General features: G+C 35.9%; 1 long non-coding RNA gene across 1 annotated transcript in view; it reads left to right on the top strand.

The window, feature by feature from the left end:
* Positions 1-12500, top strand: part of LOC135221302 (uncharacterized) — a 356859-nt gene that overhangs the window by 81007 nt on the left and 263352 nt on the right. The gene's annotated exons all lie outside the window — the stretch shown is intronic.

The following is a 12500-nucleotide window of genomic DNA, read 5'->3' as shown; positions in this document are numbered from 1 at the left end:
TCTCCTCTACACTCCCGATCCCCTACCTACCACCCCCAACGCGGGCGGATAAACAGGTTTGAAGGAGGAGGGTGGATGTGTCATGTCTCCCCTACCCTCCCAATCCCCTGGACAAACAAGAAAGATCCACTGGGATTTTAATGTTATAGAAAGATAGATTTCTCTACCAGAAGAATCTATCAATCCATATTAATAATCATTACAGTCAATTTTCCAGTTTCTGAATAAGAACTAATACTGTCGAATCGATCTTCCTTTTAACAATCCTCCAATTCATCACCACATTACCCATGCTCCCATTCGTCTCCCCTTACCTATCTTCCCATTCGTCTTCCTTACCCCATCCTCCCATTTCTGTGGCTTTCCAGCCTCTTATTCTTCCAGCAGCTCCTTTCATACCTGGAACATAACCACTGCGCGGAGAGTTCCCGCCGGGCTAACGTACCTACGAGTCTTTCTGTTTGATTTTCAAATAAGAGCCCTGCCTTTGGCTCCCGGCGCTGTATGTGTTTGTAGGGTTATAACACGGCTTCAGTTATCAAAGAGTGTTTACTCCTTAAAAAAAAAAAAAAAAAAAAAAAAAAACGCCATCAAAAGGTTGGTTTTGACTGGTTTAGTTTTTTTTTCAGACATTCGTCTAGTCGAGGAAAACAGGTGCTTACCTTTGTTCTTCTACCCGTGATTCTTTTTTGTTTTTTTTTGTTTACTGGGAATCTGTATCCTTCTTTACCTCCGGGCATGTCCCGTAGGGGGATAGTGCCGTCAGTTCGCCTCACGTGGTTCGCTTAGGCATTACTTAAGATTCTTTGCAAAGTTCCTTCTCTCCCCTTGCATTCCTTTTACTGTACTTCCATTAGTATTCTCTTGCGTCCATCTTACCTTCCACCCTTTCTTGATAATGGTTACTGACAATTTCACTTTCAGCATTGAATGACTTCACAGGTCCCGGTGCTTGGCCTTTGGCCTAAAATTCATAATCCATTACATTCCACTTCGAGGGACAGTGTACACTCATTCTTTCAGATCACCTGCATATTATCTGCAGGTCAGAATCCATCGGGGCATTCCTTTATATTTTACTTTGTTGTTATGCTTTCTCTAGGAAATTTTTTCTTTACTGTCAGTCTCATAGGAAAGTGTCTGACATAATTATATATCCAGAATTCCTAACACTGTTTTAACGAATCACCTCAGGATTTACATATCAAATGGTAACTTAACGTTCTGTACTAATCATCAACACTAACCACTATTGTGTAGGGTAACATTAGGAATACTTTTATGGAAAAAGTCAATATTATAGGTAAATGAATTGTATATATATGTATATATATATATATGTATGTATATATATATGTATATAGATATATATTACATATATATAGATATATACATATTATATATATATAATATATATATATATATATAGTATATATATATATATACATACCTATATATATATATATATATATATATATATATATATATTTATAACTAATAAAATATAGAAAGTAAGTACTGTATTTCAGAGACTGCTGCTGCTCTCTCTCTCTCTTCAGTTAGGTAAATGGATGAGAAAAGTTACAGAAAGGCGGTATTTATACCAAGAGAGATCCATTCACAGTTAGCCGTTTCATTAGCTAGAATTCTGTTGAACGAACTACCAATAATATAGAAAGTAAGTACTGTATTTAGAGTGCTCCTCCTCTCCAGGTGGTAATGGATGAGAAAAGTTAAAAAGGCAATATACCAAGATCCATCACAGCTAGCCGTCATTAGCTAGAATTCTGTGTAACTATATGTATATATGATATATATATATATATATATATATATATATATATATATATATATATATATATATATATATTATATATATATATATACAGAGTTGGCAAAACATATAATATCACTGGAATCAAAGTGCACGTTATGGGGCAATGTTTTTTGTTATTTGTTTGCTGTTTGTTAGCAAGGTTAACAAACAAGTATATAAGAGGAGGAATGAAGTTCGGTGATAGCGGGGATACTCGATTAAAACAAGACTCCCGCCATTGGCACAATTAAAATGTTTGCTGGCCACTTGCCCCAGTTTTCAGCTCTCATGATTTTTATCTCCCCACCCCCCCACCTCCCCTGCGATGCAAGTGATAAAAATGTGTGTGTTTTTTTGTAATAAAACTTTCGGTGAAGCCATTTTTTCGGGGGGGAGGGGGTAGGGCAGGGAATTTCTGTAGTGGCGTAAAATTGAGATGATTTTACATAACTGAGTGATAAAAATGAGAGTTTTCTTTTTAGATAAAACTTTCTGTGAAGTCATGTTTTTATTTATTTTAATTTTTTTTTTTTCTTTTTTTCTTTTAGCGAATTGTGTAGGGGCGCAAGATAGAGGGCATTTTACCTGACTGACTATTGTTTTTTGTGGATAAGTGCCTTCTCAATATATATTTAATTTTTTTTGTTTTATTAGTAATTAATATATCGGTATGTCATCCACATGCATGTATATAAGTATTAGAACCTCATAGAATTCATTTAAACTTGTGGCATACATACAGGACACTATATATATATATATATATATATATATATATATATATATATATATATATATATATATATATATATATATATAAAGTGTGTGGCCTTCTACAAGATTATACTTGTTACTTGTTCCCATGAGATTCCATTAGTCGCATACATCCATATAAATGATATATTATACTGATAAACCCATGACGAAATATTAGATGAAGAAAAGGCAGAAAGAAGTAAATATTGAGCAGATACACACACACACACCAGACAGTTAATTCCCCCCTCCATTCCACAAATTCGACGAAAAAAAAAAGACTTCGTCGAAAGTTTAGAAAAAATATAGAAAAAAAAACTAAAAATCGCACATTTTTATCACTTGCAGCACAGGGTTGGGGTGGTGGGGGGCTGGGGCTGGGGATGGGTAGGGGGGTGGGTGGGGGGCTAGAATCAGGAGGGCCGAAAATTCGGGCAAGTTGCCAGAAAACATTTTAATTGTCCCAATGGTGCGCGGGTCTTGTTTTTGAATCGAGTACGTCCGCTACCCCGAATTTTATTTCTATCACCGAATTTTATCTCTACTCTTTCGTTTATTTGTTGGCGTTTATTCCCCCAACAAACTGCACATAACAGGCCTCCGTTAAATTGCCTGACAAATATAAAAACTTGGGTATCACGTGTATTTGATACCCGTGACATATTATATATTTTTGTCAACTCTGTGTTACAAAGTTTAACATATCATGTTTTTATTTATATTTATATATTTTTGGTCACCGGACAATATAAAGGCGAGCAAGGGAAGGATGATTGATTGAAAATAATAATTATTCTTCTTCTCAGCTTAATTCCTAGTTGGGGTCGCTCTTTTTAATGAACCTGTTCCTTGTTTCCATCTATTATTGTTATTTTTATTATAAAATCTCTCTCTCTCTCTCTCTCTCTCTCTCTCTCTCTCTCTCTCGTTTCCAGGTATGTAATGTGTATGAAAATGTACGAGCATCAAGTATGAGTAGATGTTTTTGTTCGTAATAGTAGACAGAACAAACAACCCTTCTTTAAGAAAAACTCAGACTCTCTTAGTTTTTCCCACAAGTACAAGATCCTTTATTCCTCTCCTGAGCACTTAAGTGGATACTTACCACTTCTCGCATAGAGCAAGATACAAACATGTAGTTACTTATGACGATCCCCCGAGGGGAACTTCGTTGAAGAGTGGGGGAGGGAGGGGGAAGGAGGAGGAGGAGGTGGTTCTAAGAATAGAGGAATGTGAGAACGGGTTTGTCATTTTCACCCTTTTCTGTATTCAAAAGACGACAAATTTCTCAGATTATCTCGGTAAATTTCCCAAATCGTCTCGGTAAATTGGTCAAATTATCTCGGCAAATTTCTCAGATTGTCTCGGTAAATTGCTCAAATTATCTCAGTAAATTTATTAAATTTTCTAAGATGATCTCGGTCAATTTTTCAGATTGTCTAGGTAATTTGCTCAAACTATCTCAGTAAATTTATCAAATTATCTCAGATTATCTCGGTAAATATCTCAAATGATCTCGGTAAACATCTCAAAGTGTCTCGATGAATTTCTCAAACTATCTCGGTAAATCTGCCAGACATCTTGATAAATTTCTCAAATTATCTCAGTAAATTTCTTGAATTATCTCAGTTAGCTTTTTAAAATCTCTAGGTAAATTTTTCAAATTGTCTTACTTAATTTCTCAGGTTATCTGGGTAAATTTCTCAGATTATCCAAGGCCACCTCGGTAAATTTTTCAGATTATTTCGGTAAGTTTCTCAAATTATCTCGGTAAATATTTCAAATTACCTTGGTAAATATTTCAAATTATCTCGGTAAATTTCTCAAATTATCTCAGTAAATTTCTCAAATTATCTCGGTAAATTTCTCAAATTATCTCAGTAACTTTCTCTGCACAGAACAACGGAAATTTTTAGGGGGTGAAAATACATTTTGATAAGGAGAAACGTAGTTATACGGGAAGCCAATTATTACCGTAACCGAGGTAATATTATTATGACCTAACCTCAACTCTGGAGAAGGATTAGTTCACATCTGCATCCGTTGTATTTCGCGATTGTTCACTTATTTCATCCTCTTATCCAGTGAGTTTTTATAAATATAAATTAATATTTATTTTTGAGAATGTTTTTAGACTAGCCTTCGATTGAAGAAGTCGAGTTATAAACCCTTTGCTTCCAACGGAAATTCAATATATATTTTTTTCGTAAATATTTTAAAATCCATTGTTATTGTCTCTTTATTTTTTTCTTTTTTAGCTGAATGTTTTCTCCAACCCCTTCTCTTAACCCCATCGGAAAAGCAACTCAGGTTTTTCAATGCATTTTAATGCATTCCCTCATGAATCCTGCGGCCGGCGTTTACCAAAATCTAAAAGAGCAGACCTTAGTGTTTACCTTACTCGTGTTTTTCCATCCCGCAAAATATGCAAACTATCACCGAAAGATGGCTCTGTTGTACCCCTGGGTCAGTCTCCCGCGGAGAAGGGTATTATCCCAGCGACCGAGGGCATTATGCCCCGATGTGCATTACCGTAAATATTTTTTTAGGCGAATTTTAGCGCAGTAGAAATGTGTCGTTACTTCTGAAGAGTTCTGTAGAGAGGCTGGTGCTTCGTTAACGGAAGGGGGAGGGGAGGGGATATTCGGGTTTGTCGTCGTCTTCGTTTTAACCCTCACACCGCTGGACTGTGGAACGGCCTACCTGAGGATGTTGCGCAATTAGAAACACGATAGTTCAGGCGAAGATACAATGCGTTACTACGTTAAAGCTATTCTCCTTGTATATTAATGATTTATTAATATTTTCATCTATATTTAGTAATTCATTAAATCATATTTTTATTTTATAATATTTTATCTTTTCTTTCCTTATTTCCTGTAATCTTATGTTACTTTCCTTCAAAGGAACACCACATTCTTTGGAAGCTTGAATTTGATGTCATTGGCCCCTGTGGGGCTGTTGCATATGAATAGGTGTTTATTTTGTTAATAATAATAATGATGATGATAATAATCGGCAAAGAGGAATTGTAGCTGGTATCTAGATAACTTTTTTTTTACACCAGTGTCTAGATGAAGCCTAGTATTACGAGCTTAAAAGTGTGTGTTTTTTTCTTATTGGTAATCGAATTTTTTTTTTACTGTAAAAAAAAGTCTGATTACAATCTTTTAAGACCAGTTGGATACAGTTCTTTTTAATGGACTTCAAAACACAGTCCTTTGTTACGAACTTCTAAATGAACCTCTTTGTGACGAACTACAGATTTAAAGTTATTTGTTACGTGCGTCTAATTTACGTTCTGACAGACTGGATCTACTTCAGGTTTCTTAGAATAAGACAAAGCAGTAGGAAATGATTTAGGTTTTGAATATATAAACCAACATAAACAACGATTAAGGTTTAGACCTGTATCAGAGTCTTAACTACGCAACACGTTGCTTGCTACCTTTCTGTAGATCTACGCTTTTCAGTTACTCTAGACTCAAAACACCGCTCCCACGATCTTATCCATAGAGTAGTGCGCTCAGCGAATGAAAAATGCGAACGTCAAGAGCTTCCTCCTCATTCTCCCCTCCTACTTCTTCTTCTTCTTCTTCTTCTTTTTCTTCCAGGAGCGATGCTTGCATGCGCAAGGCGTCTGCAGCAGCAAACACCGATCAAAAACGACGTATTGCGTCAGGCTCGAGTGTCTGGGAAGAGGCGATAAAGACCCGCCAAGCGCTTGTAATTCCGCCTCCCGGCCGATAACATCTTATTTATACATTCAACCTCCCCCCCTCTCCCATTTCTGAGGACCATACAGACCCCCAGGTGCGAGATCCTACCTGTGCGAGAGTCCCCTGCCACAAAAGGATGCGCTTTACGCTGCACTTTTAGAGACGAAGTGGCCCGCTGAGATTATGAGATTCTGGTACTAACAGGCGAGTTAGGATACCTCTGTACTGGGCTCGTCTAAGCTTGGGTGTTGCTGTTGTCGAGAAAAACTCATAATATTGCATTTTGTTTTAACCTTTTTAGGTTTTTGTTATTGGGTTCAGGTGTTCATTATCCTCCAAAGGGTTTCCTTTTTTAAAACGGCTGTGTTGCTTTAGATTCTCCGCAAGACCGTAAAATTGTTCTACGTATAGCGATTAGTATCTGTTAGGATTATCACCTGGTGCTTGTGATAGTTCAGCGATAAAAGGACTAATAATTCATGTAGTTGTAGTGGTAGTAGATACATATGCCTTTCAAACAGGGTGGTTGCTTTAGTAACAACAGGTGGTTGGTTTAGTAACAAGAGGGTGGTTGCTTTAGTAACTCGGACGTGTGAACAAAAGCAACTAAAGACAGTACTAAAGGTTTTATATTTAAAAAAATGGCATTTTTCTTTATATTCTATATAGCCTCATACTTATCTCGTTTAAAAAGACAAATAAATGCATTTGATATAATAAAACTAATCTATATTGATGTTTTAATCATCTTTGATATCTTAGCATCTCTCTTTTATCTTTTAACGTTCAAAGTGGTTTCATTGCATCCTTGCTATGCCTAATGAACGTAGCATTTTTCTTTCCCATTTCATTGTTTTCTTTGTCCTTCCAATCCTTTGATGGATGAGTCATCCAGAAGGTAAATTGCTACTGCGCCTTTTCTGCTTCTCGTATTCATTGTTGCTTTTCCTAATTGGTATTTTTTTTTTTTACGAAACGGAATTGGGATTCGAAAAGAGAGGAATATATACGTCAGAACTTATTGTCTTCAGTTTTTGTACATCTCTGGAGATTGTTCCTTTTAAGTCTCCTGATTCATGTCAGTTGTCTGTACATCGTAGAGAATTGTCTGTTGTTTCGTCACTGACATGATCCTCTTAATTATTCAAAAAAGACGTGAGCAGTGCCAGTAATTTTCTTTTGTTTTGTCACTGACGTGATCCTCTCAATTATTCAAAACAGACGTGAGCAGAGCCAGTAATATTCTTATCTATTTAGATGTTTATTAATCAGAAATATTTCTATTTTCTTATTTTTTCTATACACAGAAATTTCAAGTGTTATACTGTTAAAGTTTCCAGGAGTACTATATCCTAGCTTCCAGGAGGCATGTCCATGTTACGGGTTCCTTCGGAAATACCAAGATCATTCCGTAACCTGCTGATTTACTGACTACCTACTTTTAGCCTACAAATGCCTTCCCTGGGGCGTGTTGTGACTGGAATACAATAAATAACTCTCTCTCTCTCTCTCTCTCTCTCTCTCTCTCTCTCTCTCTCTCTCTCTCCTGTTTGTATCTTTTGTATCAAGGGACGTTGTACATACTTTCAAAATATGGCATGAAGAATAACCATTGTAAAATGGAAATCAAGTTTTGATTCTCTCTCTCTCTCTCTCTCTCTCTCTCTCTCTCTCCATGGAGCACGTCCCTTGTCTTTCGCCTTATCATCGAAAGTCTGATGTAGTGTGTGTGTTTACTTCTGTTCTTTTTTCACCTCCCTTTCGGAGGATAAGTCTAATAGCGAATATATGGAGGTGGAGCCAATAAATGGAAGGGGCATCATTTTCCAATATATATATATATATATATATATATATATATATATATATATATATATATATATATATATATCATCCGAGTGTGGTACTATATAATGCCTCGATGTCGAAAGACAGGTCCTCCTAACAATGTTCCCCTTTCCCATTCTTGTTGCCACCTGAAACAGACCCGAATTAGACCGAGAGCAAGAACAAACCTCCTCGAGCCTTAGGATCGATGTTCACCGCGTGAACAAACCTCATCAAGCATTAGGCCGACTTGTACCACGCGAACAAACCTCCTCCTCCTCCTCCTTGAGCGTTAGGGCGACGTAAACCTCGCGAATAAACCTCATCAAGCATTAGGCCGACTTATACCACGCGAACAACTTCCTCAAACATTAGGCCGAAGCAAACCTCACGAACACACTCCATCGAGCGTGGCTTACACCACGCGAACAAAGCTCCTCGACTATTAGACTGAGGCGAGTTCCACTTGAACTAACCTTCTCGAGCATTAGACCGATGTGTAAACCACATGAACAAACCTCCTCCTTGAGCATTGACCGACGTAAACCGCGAGTACAAAGTACAAACCACCACCAGCATTAGACGGACGTTCACAGCACGAAACAAATCCCCTGATTAAATATATTGGTTTTTTACTCGAAGGCGACAGTGTTTCAATGTTTAAGGTGTTTTGATGTTGGAGATAAGTCCTTCTCCCCCGTTCCCCAGCCCCCCCTATCACTGAACCCCCACCAGCCCTTTACAACCTCTCCAGCGCCCACGAACACGAAGAACGATGGCTGGGGCTGTGTCTTGGCGCCACGGGATATGTAATGGTGAGGGATGGGGTGGATGGGAGGGTCGGACAACAAAACCCCTCCGCGCTAAAGTTATGGACGGACGTCTTGTGGGAATGGGATATTGTATGGGGAGGAATGGATTGGGAAAAAGCGGAGGGGAAAGCGAGTGGTGTGAGGAGAGATGATACTGCGCAGGGGAATACAAATAGTATAAAAATGACGAAGGGTCGATAAAATGAAGCCAAAATACATACATATAGATATATATATATATATTTATATATATAATAAATATTTATATATATATTTTTATGTCATAATATATTATATATATATATATATTATATATATTATTTTATATATATATATTAATATTTAATACTATATTATATATATATATATATATATTTATATTATTATTAAATATATATTATTTTTATTATTATTATTAATATATATTAAATAATATAATATATATATATTTAATATAATATATATAAATATTTATATTATTATTAAATATATATATATAGATATATATATATATATATATATATAATTTAAATATATATATGAATATTAAATATATATTATATAATAATATAATATATTTATATATATTAATTATATAATATTATATTATATATATTAAATATATATATATATATATATATTATAATATATTCTGCATATGACTTTCTTTACCAATTTTACCAATTCCGAAATCATTTTTAAAAGTTGCAACTTATCTTTGGTAAACTGAGTATGACGAATATATATACCTGTGTTCTGACACCCTATATATATATATATATATATATATATATTATATATATATAATATATTTTACATATTTATATATATATATATGTATATATATAAATATATATATATATATATATATATATATATATATATATATATATATATAATAGTTGTATTCAAATGCTTAGCCTACCTTTTTTTTTTTTTAATCCTCTGAGTGAGGCTGCACCGTGCAGTTTAAGCGAGAAAATTATTACCTTCAAACTAGTTTATGACCTCACTGCAGTTTATAGTAAGAGGTCTCCATCGCTTAAATACCGAGTTCGACCACCACATTTAAAAAAAAATGATATTATCCCCTGCAAATATGCGAAATGACGTCACTTTTTTAGGGGTTTCTTTTTTTATGTATTCTGTAAGTACAATAAAAGGACAGGTATGATTCTAGTTGCCGGAAGGTGGCTGAAAATCTCCCTCTCTTTCTTTCGTGTTAAAGGATTACTTTTATTTTTGGGACTCTCTCTCTCTCTCTCTCTCTCTCTCTCTCTCTCTCTCTCTCTCTCTCTCTCTCAACACTAAGAAAAGACATGAATAGATTAGAAGGAGTACAAGCAAGAGCCACAAAGTTAATTCTATCCATCAGGCAAATAGGTTACTGAAGACGACTAGAGAGCCTGAACATGTATGGCTTAGAAACTTGACGATTGCGAGGACAACTAATAGAAACATTTAAAATACTGAAAGGCATAACAAAAGTAGACAGTAACCTATTTACATTAAACGAAAACCAGCAAGTAATAATGGATGGAAACTAGAACTGAAGAGATACAACACATCCCATTGTGGGAACTTCTTTTCATACAAGATATGTGACACGTGGAATAAACTGCCACCAGAAGTTGTAAACAGCAACAGTGTGGAAGAGTTTAAAAGAAAGCTAGACAAAATCATTAGGACACTGTGAATGCACAGTAAAACCTGCTCATACAGGTAAGTGAGCACACAATGTCTCCTCGGATGGACTAACTAGTCTTTGAGACATCCTAATCCTTGTAACTCTCATGGTGGAGAGTTGGCTTGCTGTTTCAAAGCAAGTCTGTGGAAGTGAGATTGTCCACACTGGTCTCGACCCACCACAGTGGGCTAAATGCCAGGTACATTAATAACTTTTTAGGTCAACAGGCTCCTATATAAATACGCATAATAAATTTGTACTGTTTTAACCATCGGGAGATGATTGCCCTAGGTGTTCTGCTCAGCTCTCAAATCTGTTAATTGCAAGTTATATATTGTTAAGTTGACTATATACAAAGAATATTAACCAGTCAAAGGTGAAATCTGTAGTTACATAGATTTACTTTGTCATAAGATGGCTTCGAGTATATGATCATAGATTTATTTACGGTGAACGACCCTTTCGTCCGTAATCGATTGATTGATTAATTGGGTTACCTGGCGTTTTTACAAAAGGATTCTCTGTTGTAAGCTTGATCTCTCCATCTCTTTTATATACTCTAATATATATGTATATTTGTGTTAATAATAATAATTATATTATGTATATATATATATTATAATAATATATATATATACTATATACCAACACCTCATTACATGAAGGATAAAGCCTAACCACTGGAAGGATGAAATTAATAAACCAGAATAAAGCAGTGGGCGAAGAAAAGGTGTGGGGGGTTTGGGGTTGGTGTGGGGGGGGGGGGGTAGAAAATAGCAATGCAATTAGTGGTTCTCTTCATTTCCAGACCGACGCCTTCATTAGGTTAAGACGGGGGATTACTCTGGATTCCCGTGATGGTGGGAATTACTCGATAAAAGGATTTCTTCTGGATTTCTCTCGGATTTCTTCCCCCGCCCCCCCCCCCCCTCTCGTAGTAGTAGTTTTGGCGTCTGGAATCGAAAGTTTTTTTTTTTACTGATAGGATTAGGGCGATATCTGGAACTTAGTTATAATTGACTGCCGTTTCCCGCTAAGAAGTTTTATACCTTGTATCGGGCGGTCGGTTAATATTGGTGAGAAGGGATTTCGGATGAATGGAGGTAAATATCACGGCGGGATAGGCCACACACGAGAATATGTTCTTCCCTTTTTTAGTTTTCTGTAAAAGAAAACTAATTGTGCCGGCCTTGTCTGTCCGTCCGCCCTCAGATCTTAAAAGCTATTGAGGCTAGAGGGCTGCAAATTGGTATGTTGATCATCCACCCTCCAATCATCGAAAATACCAAATTGCAGCCCTTTACCCACAGTAGGTTTTGTTTTATTCAAGGTTGAATTTAGCCATACTCGTACTTCTGCCAGCGCTATACGTAGATGCCAACAACATAGGCCACCAACGGACCGTGGCTGAGAGTTTTATAGACTGACGAAACTTTGGCACTTTTTTTTTTTCTTAAATTTTTGGATGCTGGTCTTTCTTTCGTTCCTGTTGCCTTCTCCTTCATTTTCTTTCCTTGTTGTTGTAGTTTAAGATGTTTCTGTTGTTTTATTTCCCTTCATTTTTTTGCTTGTTTCCAATATGTTTTTCTTTGTTGAATTTCTCGTTTTTTCTTACCAACCATCCGATTTTCTTTTTTTTTTGACACATTCTTTTTAATATGTGCGTATGTAGCTGAATTTTCACATTTTTCTGTCTGTTTATTCCTACATTCTTTCGTTTATTTTTGTTATTCGTATTTTTCTATTTGAAATTGTTTCTGCTGTTGTTTTGTTCCATCCCTTTTACCATCCCAAATTTGATTTTTAGAAGCGAGAGTCTATTTATATTACAAATTGTTAGGCGCAGCTTTGATATACGAGACTTGGCTCAAGTAGATCGAAAA

Source organism: Macrobrachium nipponense, chromosome 20 (assembly GCF_015104395.2).
Source record: "Macrobrachium nipponense isolate FS-2020 chromosome 20, ASM1510439v2, whole genome shotgun sequence".
Classification (NCBI taxonomy): domain Eukaryota; kingdom Metazoa; phylum Arthropoda; class Malacostraca; order Decapoda; family Palaemonidae; genus Macrobrachium; species Macrobrachium nipponense.
This window is presented reverse-complemented; position numbering and strand designations above follow the sequence as displayed.